Source organism: Hyaena hyaena, unplaced genomic scaffold, assembly GCF_003009895.1.
Source record: "Hyaena hyaena isolate Hyena2069 unplaced genomic scaffold, ASM300989v1 scaffold_0, whole genome shotgun sequence".
Taxonomy (NCBI): Eukaryota; Metazoa; Chordata; class Mammalia; order Carnivora; family Hyaenidae; genus Hyaena; species Hyaena hyaena.
This window is the reverse complement of record NW_024080632.1, coordinates 13488748-13507413: the sequence shown is the minus strand read 5'-3', so window position 1 is coordinate 13507413 and position 18666 is coordinate 13488748. Positions and strand designations below refer to the sequence as shown.

General features: G+C 47.1%; 2 long non-coding RNA genes across 3 annotated transcripts; both read right to left on the bottom strand.

Moving 5' to 3' along the window:
* Positions 1–7238: 7238 nt before the first annotated feature.
* LOC120243383 lies at positions 7239–7770 on the bottom strand. Its single transcript, XR_005531307.1, has 2 exons — positions 7731–7770; positions 7239–7369 (listed from the first exon to the last, which is right to left on the bottom strand). It is a non-coding gene; the product is annotated as an uncharacterized LOC120243383 (long non-coding RNA).
* LOC120243295 lies at positions 7769–13515 on the bottom strand. 2 transcript variants are annotated; one of them, XR_005531283.1, is made up of 4 exons: positions 13269–13515; positions 13067–13162; positions 9793–10019; positions 7769–7799 (listed from the first exon to the last, which is right to left on the bottom strand). It is a non-coding gene; the product is annotated as an uncharacterized LOC120243295 (long non-coding RNA). The 2 variants fall into 2 exon arrangements; XR_005531271.1 differs by lacking the exon at positions 7769–7799 and adding an exon at positions 9524–9690.
* Between the last annotated feature and the right edge of the window lie 5151 nt (positions 13516–18666).

Below are 18666 nucleotides of genomic sequence, written 5' to 3'. Positions count from 1 at the left end.
GTGTCCGACTTTGGCTCCGGTCATGATCTCACAGTCCACGGGCTCTGTGCTGACAGCTCAGAGCCGGGAGCCTGCTTCACATTCTGTGTCTCCCTCTCTCTCTGCCCCTCCCCCACTTGCTCTCTGTCTGTCTCTCAAAATAAAATAAAGGCATTTAAAAAAAGGATACAAAAACCAGAAACTACCTAATGTTCAACCATAGGGAGCCAGTTATGTAAATTAGGGTACTTGGTGGCACATCATGTAGCCATTAGTAAGGAAGAAGGTTGTATAGCCACATGGAAGAAATGCTTAGAAAATAACCCTGAGAATGGAAAGTGAATAATCCATATTTTACTGGCTGGGATGATGAAAAAAAAAAAATCTCATGAGGATCTGGCTGCCCAGGAGAGCTGGATCTCGAGGGAGACTAGTCTGGTGATAGGCTTAGATGCCAGTCTAAGGATCTGGATCCTTAGCAGGCATTGTGTGGTATCTATAATATCTATATCTGCATTTGCATCCGTATCTAGATGCATGTATATCTTTATCTCTATATATCAATATCAGTGTATCTCTGTATTTGTGACTGGCTCCTAGCCTCACTGCCTGGTGGAGGGGACATAATAAATGTAAGAGAGAAGATGTCTATGCCACTCACTCCTGCAGACTGGGCAGTGCACAGGATATTGCGTGCAGTGGCTGAAAGATCAATATTGGAAGATGAAGAGAGGGCTGGATGAGCAAGAAGTGGAGATGAGAAGCGAGAGAGAAGAAAGGAAGAAAATGAGAGGAGAAAGAAGGAACGACCACGAAAAAGGTAGAAAGGGAGGGAAAGAGAAGGATGACTCTGCCTCTAACTCACATCTATCCAAGCAGACACCTCAGCCAGGACCCCACTAGGATGCTACACGTGCACCAATAACTCCCTTAAAGAGCTGTTGTCCTTGGGGCGCTGGGGTGGCTCAGTTGATTGAGCATCTGACTCTTGATTTCTGCTCAGGTCATGATCTCACGGTTCGTGGGATCGAGCCCTACATCAGGCTCTGCACTGACAGCACAGAGCCTGCTTGGGATTCTCTCTGTCCCTTTCTCTCTGTGCCTCCCCTGCTCGAACACTCTTGTTCTCTCTCTCAAAATAAATAAACGTAAAAGAAAAATCTGTCGCTCTTGATGGACTCAGAGCCAGAGCTGCTCCCAGAAACCGCAGCCTGCAGAATCCTGAGACAGGCTCACGGCAAGGAGCCCAGGGCAGAAGAATGGGGCCGGCCCCTTAGCCACTGTATGGCCCGTCTCAGGCTGTCAAAATCCAAAGTGCACCTGGACTCGCCTCCTAAGGCCCTGACAAAACCCGGGGATTTTACTGCAGGTTTAGCAGGGCTGGGCCAGAGGACAGAGATTACAGGCCGCACCTGTGAGCCACGCTTGCAAAAACTCCTGTCCCCGTGTTTCTGCCTTCACTAGATTTGCATTACTTTTGGGCAACTGCCATGACTCTCTCTTATCTTCTCTGCCAGCTTGGTCCACTCAAGCTGGTTTCTCCCTTCACCTTCCTCCTCCAAACCCCCTGGGTGCACACCTATCTGGGGATCAGGACCAAGCCCCGGCTGGTAACCACGCCCACCCTGTCCCACTTCTCCAGCCTGCTCTCCCCCTCCCCCACCATTTCTTCCCCGGGGGGAGGCGGGACGGTCCCAAGTCCCTCAAGCATTTTTTTTCCATCCAGCATCACATGGGAATATGGTGAGTGACATCCTCTTTGGTGAACAAGATGGGCTCTAAATTCTGACTTAATCATTACAGGCTGGGTGACCTCAGGCAAGTGTCAGGTCTGTTTTTGCCTCCAGACCTGTTTTTCCATCCTTAAAACGAGGATAATATAAGCATCCATGTGTTAAGATCGCTGTGAGTATTCAAAGAGTTGATGCACGCAAAATTCTGGTATGTGGAGAGTATGCAATAACCTTTAACCATCAGTACTATGATTTATCCACTGGAAAATTCTTTGAGGTCAGCAGGGCAAGGGCTATGGTTCTCATTTTCTAATGAACAAGCCAGGGACCAGAGCATTGAGCTGACTTGCCCAAGGCTGCACAGGACAGGCAGCCGAGCCAGAAGTCAAACCTGGTTCCTTGAGCCCAGAACCATCAGATTCCAGTCCAGCTCCTGGAGGTTGAGCCCTGGGAAGGCAGGTGCTAGTGAGTGGGGGCCCCCACATCTTGGGGGTTAAGCATTCTGGGAGAGGGTTCTCCTTCCTGGCTCCAGTATTCAGAGCCTTGACGTTAAATTATGATAATATATGACACGGGATTGTGCTGCTTGCTAGCACCTAACAATCACATTTCTTCCAGGCACAACTCCAGAGAGCCCATTTTGCTGTTCTCAGCAGAGTCTGGAGTGACCTACTCTAGTCCCTCTGCTTGGGACAGGCAGTTTGGTGCCCTCATGAGCCATTTCTCATGGCAGCCACTCAAGGATTTCCTTGTTGTTGTTTTTTTTTAAGATGTTTTTTTTTAATGTTTATTTATTTTTGAAGGAGAGAGAGAGACAGACAGAGCATGAGCATGAGCATGAGCAGGGGAGGGACTGAGAGAGAGGGAGACACACAATCTCCGGGCTCTTAGCTGTCAGCACAGAGCCCGATGCAGGGCTCGAACCCACAAACTGTGAGATCATGACCCGAGCCTAAGTCAGATGCTCAACCGACTGAGCCACCCAGGCGCCCCTTATGATGTTATTTTTAAGTAATCTCTACCACCAATGTAGGGCTCAAACCCACAACCCTGAGATTAAGAGTCGCATGCTTCACTGCCTGAGCCAGCCAGGCGCCCCATGGATTTCCTATATAATTTCTAGTTTAGCTGCATGGTGCCCCTCTTTGGAGTACTATCATCCTCACATGAAAGCACAGAATTCAGAAGTTGTCACCGGACACCCAGCTAGCTGTCAGGATTCCCTTCCCTCCCCTTGCCATCAGCACACGTGGTACGTCAAAGTATAGGGTGGTGGTTAGAAAATTCTGGAGTCAGACTGTCGCAGGTTCAAAGCTCAGGTATGACACTTACTGAGTCTGAATTTGGGGAAGTTACTTAGTCTCTCTGAGTCTCCATTTCTTCATCTGTTTAATGGATATTTGGATAATGGAAAGTGGGCAATACATTATAGGGCTGTAGTAGTTCAGTAAGATTGTATCAGTTAGCTATGACTACAGTAATGTCACATAACAAATAACCCTATAACCCCAGGGGCACATGACAGTCGGCAATCAAGTAGCTAACACATACATGAAAAGGCTTCTCTGAAACCATAAGCAAAGAAAGTTGACCAAAGAAAACCCAAGATATCATTCTTCATCTGTACCTAATTGGTAATTTTTTAAAAGATAGACTTTACATTTTTAGAAAACTTTTTTAGAAAAGCTTTACATTGACAGAAAACTTGAGCGTACAGAGTGTTCCCATATATCTCTGCTCAGTTTTGCCTATTAGTATCATCTTACCTTAATATGGTCCATTTGTTACAACTGATGAGCTGATACTGATAGATAATTATTAACCAGAGTACATGTTTTATTCACATTTCCTTACTTTTCACTTAACTTCCCTTTCTGAATTCAGAATCCCATCCAAAATGGCACGTTACATATAGTTGCCATGTCTCCTTAGGTTTCACAGACTTTCCTAATTTTTGATGACCTTGACAGTTTTAAGGAGTATTGGTTAGGTATTTTGTAGAATGTCTCTATTAGGACCAAAAAAAATTTTTAAGTTTTTATTCATTTATTTAAGTAATGTCTACACCCAACGTGGGGCTCAAACTCATGAGATCAAGAGTCTTCCAACTGTTCTTCCAAATGAGTCAGTCAGGAACCCTTGTCTGATTCTTTTTCCTTAATGAATTGACTGGGGTTATTGGTTTTGGGGAGAAAGACTAGAGAGGTAAAATGCAATTTTCATCACATCATATCAAGAGTGCATAGCATGAAAATGACATGTGACCCCTGTTATGGGCCTTGATCATCGATCTGGCTAAGATAGTGTCTGTCAGATTTCTCCACTGTCAAGGTGATCTTTTGCCCCCTTTCTATCCTGTACACTTTGGAGGGAAGCTAATATGCACAGCCCACATTTGAGGAGTAAGTAGTTATGCTCCCCCTCCTTGAGGGAAGAGTATCTACATCAATTATTTGGAATTCTTCTGCAGGAGATATTTGTATCTTCTGCCCATTTATTAAGTTATTCAATCATTTATTTATACCAGTATGGACTCACAGCTATTTGTTGTATACATTGAGTTATAATCCAATAATCCTTTATTTATCGTGTTCAAATTGTTCCAGCTTGGGCCACTGGCAGCTTCTCATTTGGCTCCTTTGGTCCCTTGACATACTCCAATCAATTTCTTTTTCTTTTTCAGTTTGGAGCGCATTCTTACAATTTGGCAGTATAAGGTACTCCAGGCTCACCTTGCATATTTCCTGCTCTGGTCATTGAATCAGCTATTTCTCCAATAATCCCTGGATCCTTTTATGGGAGAATGGTGTTATAAACCAAGATCCAGGCGTTAGATGTTCTTACTGCTACTGGACTGTCATTGCTTCTAGGCATCCTCCGTGAAGAGCAAGGAAATGTATGTTACCATGCTAACCTACATATATACAAGTGTATATAATTCTGTATGTGACTATACGTATGGGGTACATAGGTGGCTCAATTGGTTGAGTGTCCAACTCTTGAGTTTGGGTCAGGTCATGATCCCATGGGATCAAGCCCTGTGTCAGCCTCCATACTGAGCATGGAGCCTGCTTAGGAGTCTCTCTCTCTCTCTCTTTCTCTCTCTCTCCCTCTGCTCCTTTCCCCTGCTCACATTTGCACTCTCTAAAATGAAAAAAAACCCCAACATATGAGTTCATACTCATGTCCCAGCTCTAATCTATTACCATTGAATCATCTAGCCTCCTGCCCTTGTTCATTTTCTACTTCAACAAAGAGAAGCCTGGCCCCACCATGCACCATCCATTTCCGTAATTCTTCAATTCCAGTATCCTTTTGCCTTTAGTCTCTCAGACTCTGCACATTTCCAAAGTTACTTAAGTCAGCACCTTTTCTTCCCACCCCCTTTAGCCCCCTTTAGCTTGGTTGTTTCATACATTTTTAGCACAGTTAGATTCTTCATCGCAGGCATCAGAGCAAACAGGAGCTGGTGCTGACCTTCATGAGGACGTGGGGCAAGTACAAGGCAACACCAGCCAGAACATCAAGTGAGACTAATGCATTTGGTATAGAAATTGGCTGCAGGGTCTCACATAAACTCCTCTCTCATGTTAGAGAATTTGCTAGGCATCGTTTACTCCTTCCCAACAATCACTCTCGCCTGGGCATCAAAGGTGTATCAGACATGGATCTAGCCAAGTTCAGGAAGGCATATAAGACATACGCATAGCTCACTTTAATACCAGGCAGACAATGAAACACAACAGGAGAGAGGAGTTCAGAAAACAAAGCCTTCACTTCCAGCAGGGCTTGGAGCCCCTGGGAAGATCTGGGAACTTTGTGCGAGATGATGTCCAGGAAACTGAACAAGAAGAACCTTCTCCGTGAGTAAAACGTGGGGATGGAGAAAAGTAAGAGTCATGTGAATGGGGTCTAGTTTAATGACATCATTTTTAAAGAGCTTTGTTGTTTTTTTAATGTTTTATTTATTTCTGAGAGAAAGAGAGCAAGCATGAACAGGGGAGGGTCAGAGAGAGAGGGAGACACAGAATCTGAAACAGGCTCCAGGCTCTGAGCTGTCAGCACAGAGCCCGACACGGGGCTCGAACCCACAAACTGTGAGATCATGACCTGTGCTGAAGTCTGATACTCAATCGACTGAGCCACCCAGGCGCCCCAAGAGCTTTGTTTTTTAAGTTTACTTATTTCTTTTTGAGAGAGAGAAAGAATGGGCAGAGGAGTGGTGGGTACGGGGACGGAGCATCCAAAGTGGGCTCTGTGCTGACGGCAGAGAGCCCATTGTGGGGCTCAAACTCACAAACTGCAAAATCTTGACCTGAAGTCGGAAGCTTAGCCAACTGAGCCACGCAGGTGCCCCTCTGATATCATTTTATTCCACATTTCAAAAACAGAAATAGTTTTATTATTTCTATGCCTAGGAAAGGATGTCAGGATGTCAGGCTCATAAAAAAAAAATAGCTGCATATTCCACTGTGGGGCAAAGATATACTTTACTCAGTCTCACTGGTCAGACATTTGTGTTATTTTCAAGCTTTCACTGTTATAAGTGACCCTATAATACAAATATTTGCACTTGTCCAATTTTTGCCTTAGGATAAATCCCTAGCTGTGAAATAGTTGGATCAAAGTACGTACATTCTAAATTCTCAATATATACTGCAAAAACTCCCTACAGGGACCAATTTATACACTAATGCATGAGAGTGGCCATGTGTCCACAATTGTATTATTGACAATAACTTTCTGTTATCATTCTCTTTAACCTGCTTGCTCTATGGGACGCTGCCACAGATCCACATCTTATCAACTTGTCTGTCACCATTCACCTTTGCCTTCCTCCCCCGACTGAGCTCTGGGGCTCAGATGGAAGCTCCCCAAACCCCGACGTGCCACGCCTGGAAATGTCTCCAGACTCTGCCTTTCCGGGTGACAATGTGAAAGTAGACAGCTCAGCAGCTCAGCCTGAAAGCAGTGTGTTCATTGTCTCGACATTGCAGGTCGGATACTCCAAACCTGGGCTGGAGGCCAGGAGGCCAGTGCTGTGATGGAGGGAAGGCCGGGCCTTTAAGAAGAATATTTCATTCACACCCCTGTTGTGCACCAGCATTTCGGCAGCTATGTCTGTGTGCTCCCTTTGCACAGATCGCTTAGGGCCTCTGAGATGGAGTTCTGCTGTGAGCATCCCCGTCACCCTGGGTGCACACATCACATCCTAGCTACTCGGAACCAATGTTCCCATAACGGGGTGTGGGAGGCTGGTGGAAAGCCCTGGGACCCTGAGAGAAGGGGCCTGGGGGTGGTTTTAACAAAGAACATGTGTATCATTGCCAGTTCCAAGTCTCCCTATGCGTTGAGTAAAGCAGGCTCAGGAAGGAGGAAAAGCAAAACCCAGAGAGGGGGAGACATCTGCTTGGGGCTGCACAGCAAAGCACTCTGCCTAAAACCTTAAGAGCCTGAGTCCCCATCAGAGCCGGCTGCCTCCCCGACGGCAAACTCCTGGTTCTAAATCTCAGCACTCAGCGAGACTCATGTGGAGGCCTGTTTACGAGGTGGCATTACCAAGCTTTTAAAAGTCCAGATGGTTCCAGCTGTAGGGATCTACAGGCCATAAAACTGTCATGCTCACAACGCAGCATCTCTTGAGGTGATGATGTAATCTGTTTGCAAGAAAAGGCCGCTGGTCCAGGCTGCCATGAGAGCTGTCACCTCAGGAGCCACCACCAGTGTAGGGGCGCTCATAACGGGCCAGTGTGGAGTCTCCTCTGTGTCCACATTCTCCAGCGCGTGGGGACCGATGTGCTTGGGGGGAGCGGTGATCAGATCCGCGTGCCTAGTTCATGTCCTAGATCTCCCCCCTGCGTAGGACCGCAGGGCAACGCCCTTGGTCCTCTCCCAGCTCCCCTGCACACAGTTTACGCTGCCTGGAGTGCCCGCCCCTACGTTTGCCTTCAAATCCAGTTTAAGACTATGGGCACAAGTCGTGCCTCTGAGTGTCTGACCCAGGCCAAGCCACGTCACCTGTGTGAGGCTGTCTTTCTTCTAAGTCGGTGTCAGTAATCCTCAGGAGCTGCGGTGAGGGCACAGCAGCTGTAACAAAACCCCATTCAGATTAGCCAGAGCTAAACTCAGGGGGGTGAGGGTCTACTCAAAACGGGTGTAAAGCCAGTCTTAAATTTAGGGTGTAAAAAAGTGGCATCACACTTACATTCTAGTTGATGGATCAAGACCCATGCACGCGGGGTGGTCACCTCTTCCTGTTAAAATCCCACCCACACCCTCACCCACGCTGACCATCGCTGGGTGGCTTGTGGATCCTAGAGTCTGGCATCTGCAGGGAGGGGCTTCCTCTACCAGAGCAGAGAAGAACTCGCCTGGTGTCCCAGAGGACCACCTCACCCCCCAGGGACCAAGCTGAGGCCCCAGATCAATGCTCAGCCTCGGCTCTTTCGGTCACATTCTGCTTCCCAGGAACCTGGAGTAAGTTTAGTGAGGTCAGGAGCCGTGTCTGTCTTATATCTGTCACTGTGGGGCCAGCATCCGGGACAAGGACTTGGCACACGGTGTCCATTACATGTTGAAGGGATGAATGGGTGGGTGGGTGGGTGGATGAATGGACAGATGAATGGATAGATGGATCTATGGATGAATGATTGGATGGACATCATGAATGGATGGATGGGTAGAAGGATGGCAGAAAAGAAACGAGGAAGGAGGGAAGGAAGGAAGATAAGAAGGAAGGAAAGGAAAGATGAATGGATGGGTGGACAGACAATTCAAGGTGTGAAATATCAGCCCCCAAGTCATGCTTAAGAATTTTATAAGTAAACACCTTTGGTAATTTAGCATTTTGGAACAGCTGGATATATATCTTTTTTTTTTTTTTTAAATTTCTAGGAGAGAGAGAGAGACAGTGTGAGCAGGGGAGGGTTAGAAAGAGAGGGAGTCACAGACTCTGAAACAGGCTCCAGGCTCTGAGCTGGTTGCCAGCACAGAGCCCGACACGGGGCTCGAACCCACGAACCGTGAGATCATGACCTAACCGAAAGTCGGACGCTCAACTGACCAAGCCACCCAGGCGCCCCTGGATATATATCTTTTTTTAAATAGAAAAAGTAAATCAGGGGTGCCTGGGTGGCTGTGAGTTAAGCATCTAACTCGTGATTTCGTCTCAGGTCATGAGCTCATGGTTCATGGGTTTGACCCTACTTGGGGTCCTCTCTCCCTCACTCTCTGCCCCTCCCCCACTCCCATGTGCGCACACACACTCTCTCTCAAAATAAATAAATTTTAAAAATTTGGAAAGAAGTAAATCAACATCTTTAAAATCATAGCCTAGGAACTTGCTGCTTCTGCATGAATTTGCCATCTTGCTATGTTATGTAATGATCACAGTTACGCAGTGATCATTTGAGATTTCTAAAAGACACAGTCTCTAACTACATGGATGTGATCTGTGCTGACGTCTCTGGGAAAGAGGTTAAAAGTCACCAGAAGGGGAACGAGAGCAAACATTTACTGAGTGTCCCCTAAGCATCAAGTTGTTTTATTAAAATGCTACCCTGTCGGGGCACCTGGGTGGCTCAGTCGGTGAGGTTAAGTGTCCGACTTTTGATCTTGGCTCAGGTTGTGATCTTACAGGTTCATGAGTTCAAGCCCCACATGAGGCTATGCACTGTCATTAATGAGTCCGCTTGAGATCCTCTCTCTCCCTTTCTCTCTGTCCCTCCCCCGACTCCTGCTCTCTCCTCCTCCTCTCTCTCTCAGAATAAATAAACTTAAAAAAAAATTTTTAAATGCTACCGTATCAGATCCTTTCAATTCTGTACCGAGAGTAATTTCATGCCTGTTTCCAAGTGGGGGAACTCAGAGGCCATGAGGTTTCAGGTCCTACGGGAGGCCACACAGCTGGTAGATAGCAGGGCTGGCTTTGAATTCAGCTTTGCTCAGTCCCACAGGGCCTGCCTGGGAAGAGGGCCTTCTGGAAGGGCAGGAACGGGGTGACCATTGTTTCAGGACTGTGCTTACCTGGCTCATTAATCTCACAGCAATCCTGTGAAGAAGGAGCTGTTATTATCCTCACCTGGCAAGTGAGGAAACTGAGTTTCAGAGCTGAACACCACTTCTGAGGTTGTTGATTTAATCCTCATGGAAGCTTTTCAAGGTCAACAAGATTTCATGGCAATATGGCCCCAGAAAGGCAGACAATGGGCTCCAGGGCATCGTGGGCGCGCTCTGTGCCCTAAATTCCTTCATTACACTCTCCTTGGAGTCACGGTGTTTTGACTCTGGTTAAAATGCAAATCGTACCTGGAGGGATAACACAGAAAGCCATTATTGCCCTGGAAGAAAGCCAGGCCACATTCATGTCCAAATTCCATTTTCAATACCTTTGGGTTTCTTTCTAATAACTCGAAAATGTTTTTCTGCAAGTAATTCACGTTCATTGTAGAAATTTAGGAAATGTAGAGAGGCAAAAAAAAAAAAAAACCGGAATAAAGAAAAAATTGCTCTAAATCTTTCCGAGGCAGCCATTCCATCTAGCAGTGGTGCTCAAATTTAAAACTATACATACATACCTCACTCTCCGCCCAGCTAATTAGGGGTTGACGCCATCCCCAGGCTGGTGGGGGATGGGGGGGTGGTGAGGAAAGGAGCATGTGACCCAGAAATGGCCAATCAGAGCATGCCAGCCCTGGCCACCATGATTAGCTCATGGAAGCAAGCACAAGCAATCCCAGCCAATTAGAGCTCTGCCCAGAACTTTCCCTGGAATCATTGGGAAAGAAGCCTCCCCCCACCTCCCCACTTTTCCTTGTCCTAAGTTGCAAAGAGGTTGGGAGCAGGGAGTGGCCAGTCTTGCCTCTGGTGTGTGAAGAGTTTGCCTGAGGGTGAAGCCAACTCCACAGAAGAAAGGAGAGTTGGGACCTATAGAGAGAGAGATTTCTGACATTGTCTGAGCACCTGGATCCTACTACACCTGAAGCCAGTGTTTTAATAGAGTTTTCAATTATTAAATTGGGCCATTCCAATATTTGGCAATTTTTGACCCTCCTCCCCCCAAAGACAATTTCGTATCATTCAGCTTAATACATGAGCCAACAAATCCCTTTTCCTACTTAAATGAGTTTCAATTGAGTTTCAGATTCCAGCAACTGTAAGAATCCTGTCCAATATACCCATCATCCAAAGAAAATCAACAGTCACATTTTGCTCTCTCTTCCCATACTTCTCTGTGTGCCTGTATTTGTGTATGTTTGCATAATAGAGCACAGCATAGTGTAATGTGATGTAATACATTTGTGACATTTTAACTTATTATCTGTGTAATTCGTTGTTCAGTATCTGCCTTCTCCCATGCACTGAAAGTTCCCATATGGAGAACACAGCGGCAGGACCACACTAGGTGCTCAATAAACATTTGTTGCCCATATCAATACAGGTATATACTGGGATGCCTGGCTGGCTCAGTCGGTAGAGCGTGCAACTCTTGATCTCAGGGTTGTGAGGTTGAGCTCAACTTTGGGTGTAGAGATTGCTTAAAAATAAAATCTTTTTAAAAATACTGGTATGTACTAGAAACTGGGATCCAGTGTGAGCGAATGATTTAGAGAAAAGCCAGTCTGTAGCCTGGCATACATCTACTCCATAAAAGTGAGATATATTGTCCCATGAGAGTAGGGTCCACATGCACAGCGAACCATGCAAACTGAACACCTGCATTAAAATTTAAATGGGAGGCCAGGGAACCCTAGCAGTTTACATAGAAGACTGGCACTTGCTGAAGAGAATGTGTTTGACTTATCAGCCTTTTAAAAAAGGTTGGCAGGGGCCAGGGTAGGGGTGAGCACAGGAACGAAATCCGATGGCAGGTTTCATGGCTTGAAACCCGTAGAAAGAGGTTCAGCAGAAGATTTTTTTCTGAATCTTCCGAATGTTCATTGCTCAGATCACAGGCTTGTGCTCATTGCTGCCCCCTCCAGGTGGTATGGGGAAATGCAGGGGAAGAAATGAAAAGCAGTTGGTCAAGCCATCAGTCGTGTTACTGCAATGATCATAGGCTCAGGGATGATCAGAAACTGGAGTTATGCCCTTTCGTTATTGCTGCTGTTTTAACCACCGTCAATCTTCACATCAACATCAGTAAGAGTGGCTGGTGGGGAAAAGCCAGGCAAGGTGCTAAGAGGTTTTCATGCATTATCTCATTATCTCTTACAATTCCCTAGGAGATGGGTACTTTTAGGGACCTGTGCTACAGATGGGGAAGCAGAGGCCCAGACAGGTGAAGCCACTTGCCCAAGAGCACATAGCTAGTGAGTGCCAGGGCTAGGACTCAAACCCACGGTCTCTGACTCTTTCTGCTCTGTCAATTTTTCCAGATGATCTAATCACCCCTACCCATGGTACAAGTGAGGACAACGAAGCTCTGAGCAGCCCCTGTAGCTCTGAAGTTGGAGAGGACCCCAAAGAGCTATGAAGACCTTTACAAAGTTACACTTACATTTGGCTTTCCAAAAATGATCCTGAGCAGAGGATGGGAGGGGTTCTGATGCAGGGGGGCCCAGGTGGGGTCAATCAGAAGGTACTTGCATCCTATGCAAGTACTGATTGTGAGGGCAGCTGAGGGTAATCAATCCACCACAGAGTAATTCCGCTCAAGCCCACAGGACAGGCGTGGGGGGTACACGAGACACTGGTCACCACCACGCCATCTACGGTGGCAGCACACTGAGTCCTGTAAGTGTCTGCCCCTACATAAACAGATGAGTAAACTATGGTGGATGCACACCAGGGAGCACCGTCTGGCAGTCCTGGATGCGGGCATGATGGCATGGGTGGATGTTAGAATCCCAGCGCCATGAAGGAAACTATAAACAGGGTGCAATCCACAGCACAGTACCAGTTAGGTACATAAAAAACACATGCCCACAAAACATGTTTTCCAGGGACAAATACAAATAAAAGGGCATCAAACCCCACTGGCTGCCTGTGGGGTGTGTATGGGAGGGGTGGATAAGAGTGGGGCAGGAGGGTAAACGGATATGAATGAATGAATGAATGAATGAATGAATGAATGGCACATGGCAAATGCAGACAATAATGTGAACGTGTCAGAGGCCAAGAAACATAAAACTCAAAACAAAATCGCCCTACTAGGCTCGTGAGCAAAATAAAACCTAGCAGAAGGAGCCCAGCATTTTTGAAACACCTACTGAGTATCAGGACGGTGCTCTGGGTGTGTTATCTCATTTACTCTTTGACAGAATACGGGAGGGCAGTGTTGTCTGATTTACAGATGGAGATGGTGGAAGAGAGAGGGTTACAACCTGTGGCATAGTTGGGGGACGGGTACTTACCTGAAGAATCCATTTCTCACCTGGGACCTCCATCCCAAAGCCTTTTGCTTTCAGATGGCCCTGGTGAATCCACACTCTGTAGGGTCCGTTTTCCTTCTAGGGAATGGAAAGACATCATCAGGTGATAGTAAGAGACAAATTGTGACAATTCCATAGCACGGCCCCATGCTTTTTGAAAAATGTGCGTGTCACGTGATCTTACCTGGAAAACCAGCTGGAAGGGTCTGTGTCCACGCGCTAGCAGGGAGTTCCTGGGAGCAGGGATGAGTCTGTCTCCGCTGTGCACCCTGTCTACAGCACCCGCAACCGGGCTGACCCACAGGAGGGCTCAGTACACATTCACACACATGGTTCTTTAGACGGGAAGTACACGCGTTTCTCTACGCCTTTATGTATCATCTGCATGTCTTAGAAGAGCATAAATGGTTCTTATTATCAAGAAGGAACGATAAGGCACTTCCTGTTTGGAAGGAAATGTTACGTGAATGAGCAAGGGGATTGTGAGGCCAGCCCTGTTTGAGATTCCTGTCTCCGTGGGTAACGACTGCAGGGGACTCCGACCATCATCAGCGCCTAATGGGAGCAGAGTTCAGGGCAGAGGGTGAAAAGGCAACTTTAGGAAGGTGGCATCTTGGTTTAGCTCGAGCCTTGGAGCCTAACTCCAGACGAGCATGTGATGCTGGGTATGCTCTTTGACCACTAAATCTCTGCTTCCAGACCTGCAAAATGGGCAGGGTGCCAGCCACGGCATGAAGATTCAATGAGAGCGTGCGCAAAAGGGGTTTAGCACCAAGCTCAGCAGAAAGCAGGGGTTCGACCATAATAATCTTATTATTGTGGCTGGGGGCCAAGCGCCCGCCTCCGCTGTCAGGAAAGCGGGGACAAAGCGCGACTGTGCCTGATCCTGGAGGGCTCTTGTTTTCAGATTTCTACTTTTAAGGAATCAGAGTTGAGGCGGCTGGTCCCTTGTCCTTCCCCACCCTCCTCCAGAGCTGTGCCTGGGGAGCCTTCATCCCTGGATAAAAAAGGCAATAAAGGATCATCTGGGCCAATTTCATCACTGCAGCACTCCGTGTGCTGAGGAAAAACTGAGGAATTATGGCACAGCCCACGGCTTTCAGGCTGGGGCCCTGGACCGGGTGATTAGAAATTAAGAGATGAGTTTCTAGAAGCAGACAGGATAGGAGTTGTCTGAGGATGGCAGCCAGCTTTACTCAGACCAAAGCCCTGGGAATAAGCAGACCCCACACACACGTAGGAGATCCTGGCAATATTTCTTGAGGACACACACACACACACACACACACACCAGCTCAAGGGGCTCTATTTAGAATCTCTTTCTTTCACCTCAGTCAAATCAGAAATGACACCCCCGATTGTCCAACCAGAACTCACCTTCCCTTTCGTTCTTGCCTTTAAAGTAATAGAAACATTGGGGTACCTGGGTGGCTTGGTTAAGTGTCCAATTTTGGCTCAGGTCAGGACCTCACAGTTCGTGAGTTCGAGCCCCGCACTGGGCTCTGCATTAACAGTGTGGAGCATGCTTTCTCTCTCTCTTGAAATGAATAAACAAACTTAAAACAGAAAATAATACAAACATTATATCATATTGAGTGATTTCTATGGGGCAGGCACCGTGCTAACATTTTTACAGGAATTAGTTCATGTAACCCTCCCAAAACCAGGTAGCAATTAGGCTTCAGAGAGGTTACAAGGATAAGAAATAAAATAATCATGGCTTAAGGTAGAAAGCTTATTTATTTATGTATTTACTTACTTACTTACTTACTTGCTTATTTATAAGTAGGCTTCATGCCCAGACTGGAGCCCCATATGGGGCTCTCATGATCATGGGATCAAGACCTGAGCTGAGATCAAGAGTCAGACGCTTAATTGACTGAGCCACGCAGGTGCCCCAGAAAGCTTATTTTTCTCTCATGGTTAAATGAGTTCAGAAACGGCTAGTCCAAGACAGATGTCAACGACTAGAGTTCCTTCTTTCTCAAGGTTCTGTTGTCCTCAGCATGTGGCTTTCTCCTCATAGTCCAAAATGGCTGCTTCAGCTCCTGCATCACAACTGCATTCCAGTCAGCCAGCAGGAGAAAGGGACCAAAAAAGGTTCACTTATCCCTTTTAGGGTCTTCCCAGGCAGTTGCGTGTGATGTTTGTTTATATATCTCCCTGTCCAGAATTAGTGCCACGATTGCCCTGAGCAACAGGGAGTGATGGAAAAATAAAGTTTTTATTCCAGGTGACCACGAGTCCTATTCCGAGTTAGGGAAGGAGACGAGAGCATGGCCACCTGATGAAGGGAGGACACTTGAGGTCTTGGCCATAGAATTAGCAATCATTCTGCTTTTCAGAAGCTGAAATTTAGGAGAAACTGAGGCTCGGAGGAAGGCACTGACTTGTCAGAGGTCACCCAGCCAGTCTGTGGCAGAGTCACAAGTGAGCCAGTGCCCATCTGACTGAACCACCGGGCCCTTTGAAATCTATATAAAAAGATACAGACGGAAAGTTCTGCAAACAGGAGAAACCCACAGAGACACACCTTCAAAATCATAGGCTGCGGGGCTTGGGTTTTATATACAGAGTTTCAAGCCAGAGCCATTTTGACCAGTGAATCAAAATCCCCAGGAAACTTGTTTCTAGCTGAGGCTGTGACAGGGTCTTAATTACAGCAACCTAAAGAATGTCGTCTCTGCAAGACCCAGGGAACAGGCTGTGAATTCTGTTGAGAACGTCCCTTCCTGGCCCAGATAAACCAGGGAGGAAGGAGGTTTACGCCCAGCCATGAGATCACACCCAGAGGTCCCTCTCCAAGGTGGTCGCAGGGGTGACTTGCAGGAGCCCTTTGTCTTCTGCCTTCTCTGCTTCAGAGGATGTGCAAATAACCACGGTTGTTTGAATCGCCTTACAGAGAGGGACTTAATGAAATCCCACTGAGGTGTCTGTGAGGAAGGACACCCCCAAGGTGAGCCGTCTCCTGTTTAGTGCTGACATTCAGGGCCCACAACATGCAGACCAGTGGGACTCGCCAACCAATGGTGCAAGGTACCCCCCAGGAGAGCAAATGCGAATCATAATGACTGTGGTTAAGACTTGGCTTGCAGGTTCCTGGCTTCCATCTCACCAAGCCTCCAAGACAGAGGGACACAGTGTCATCCTCAGCTTGGGCAGAGAAAGCACGTCTTGGAGACAAAGTACAAGTACAACCACTCTGGACATCCGCTGGTCAGTTTCTAATAACGTAATACATAGTCTTATCATAGGACCAGTTCTACTCGGAAGTATTTATCCAGAAGAAATGGAAACAAAAAGACTTGCACAGGAAATGGCCCAACTGTCCACGAAGAGAGTTGTGTGTGTGTGGCAGGGGGAGGGGGAGAGGATTAGTAGCAAAATACTACCCAGCAATAAAAAGGAATGAACTACTATCATGCAACAGCATGGGCTAATCACACGGAAATGATAGAGCGTGTATGGTAAGAGTTCATGCACCTGAAGTTCAAGGGCAGGCAGTTTCCCAATGGTACTAGGAATCAGAAGATTGCTCAACTCTGGAGGAAAAGTACTGAGTAGTAAGGGGCACAGGGCAGAGGAGCTTTGGGAAGGATTTTACCTAAACCGATCAGGATGATACAAGAGTGTTGCATTTGGCAAAATTAATGGAGCCAATTTAAGATTTGTGGATTTTACTGTATGTAAATTATGCCTTAATCGAGTACAGGGAAAAGAATAAAGAGGTGAAAGTGTCTCATCCTGTTATGCAGTGACAAAATGATGGAGTTGTGCCACAAACCAAGAGCTGGGCTGAACCAAACACGGAAAGACGGCCACCGCCTCGTTTCCTGGGATCTGGAAGATCCCTGGTCAGGTCACACTTGTTCCTGAACAGTCTCCCTGAGCCAGGCCTGGGGTAGAGATGGACATGACAGCCACGGTCCTGTCCGGATGAAGGCTTTGCCCCCAGGACACACGAGCAGCCATTCCAGAGCCACGTGGGGAGGTAGGAATGGGGCGCAGCAGGTGCCCCGGGAGGGGACCACATCCAGATTTTCTAAATCAAGGTGGCAGCAAAACCAGAAAGGAATGAGGGAAGGAAGGCACATGACGCAGATAAGAAACAGGCTGGGCAAAAACCCGCAGTACGGAAGGAGAGAGTGGGGTCCACCAGGGGACAGAACTGTTAGTCACAGTCTTCCTTAGAGAGGGGACAGGCAGTGATTAAAAAAAACCAAAAACGCCATCAATAAAAATAATAAAAGTGCCCACACTTACACGCTCCTTACTCTGTGCCAAACACTCTTCCTATATTAACTCAATAAATCTTTGCAAGGTCTTTCTGCAGTAGGTCACCCCCATTTCGCAGATGATGAAATTTGAGGCTCAGAGTGGGGATGTAACCTGCCTGGCATCACAGAGATGGCAAGTGGAAGAAACAGGATTTGAGCCCAGGTCAGCTGGGTCCGGCGTGCATATAGGCTCACTGTCACCCTGCTGCCCTTGTCACCCAGGTGGGGAGGGACAGATCACAAAGCCCCGCATCAGCCGTGGGAAGAGCTCATCCTGGGGCAATAGGAGCGAGCCCCGCTCTCACCTTCAGTTTCTGTGTCTGTAAAATACAGATGCTAATTGGGGCGCCTGGGTGGCTCAGTGGGTTAAACGTCCGACTTGGGCTCAGGTCATGATCTCACGGTTCGTGAGTTCGAGCCCCTCGTCGGGCTCTGTGCTGACAGCTCAGAGCCTGGAGCCTGCTTCAGATTCTGTGTGTCCCTTTCTCTCTGACCCTCCCCTGCTCACGCTGTCTTTCTCTCTCTCTCAGAAATAAATAAAAACATTTTAAAAAATACAGATGCTAATAATTTCCACCTCGAAGCATTGTGATGGGCTTTCAATGAATTCAGAGGGTGAGGCAAGCCTGACTTGGATTACACCATCCTGTATATGAGCTGTCGTTACTTTACGGGAACGGCCAGTGACTAGCGAACAAGCCCAGACCTACTATGTGCAGACACTCTGCTGGGGGATTTACGTGAATTACTTCATTTAAAGCCCACAGCAACCTGTGAGTTAAAGGTCATTATCATCACACATGCCAAAGATGAAGGAGGTGAGGAAGAGCGGTTTGTAACTTAGACAATGCCATGAACAAATACCAGGACAGCACTTGAGCCCGGAGCGTGCAAACCCCATGGTGTAAACCCCGACCCTGCACCCTGGGGTACGGCGGGCACATGTGGCTGGCGAGCACAGCAAGGGTCAAGGCTGAATGGAGGCGTGCTATGAATGTCAAGTACACACCAGGTGCTGAAGACTCCATCTGAAATATCTCATAAATAATTTTTCATATTGATTACATGTTGACATGATCATATTTGGATGAACTGGATTAAACACAAGAGATCATTAAAATTAATTTCAACTCTTTCTTTTTCCTTTTTTAAAATATTTATTTATAGAGTGTAAGTAGGGGAGGGGCAGAGAGAGCGAGGGAGACACAGAATCCGAAGGAGGATCCAGGCTCCCAGCTGTCAGCACAGAGCCGGACACGCAGCTCGAACCCATGAATGGTGAGATCGTGACCTGAGCCGAAGTTG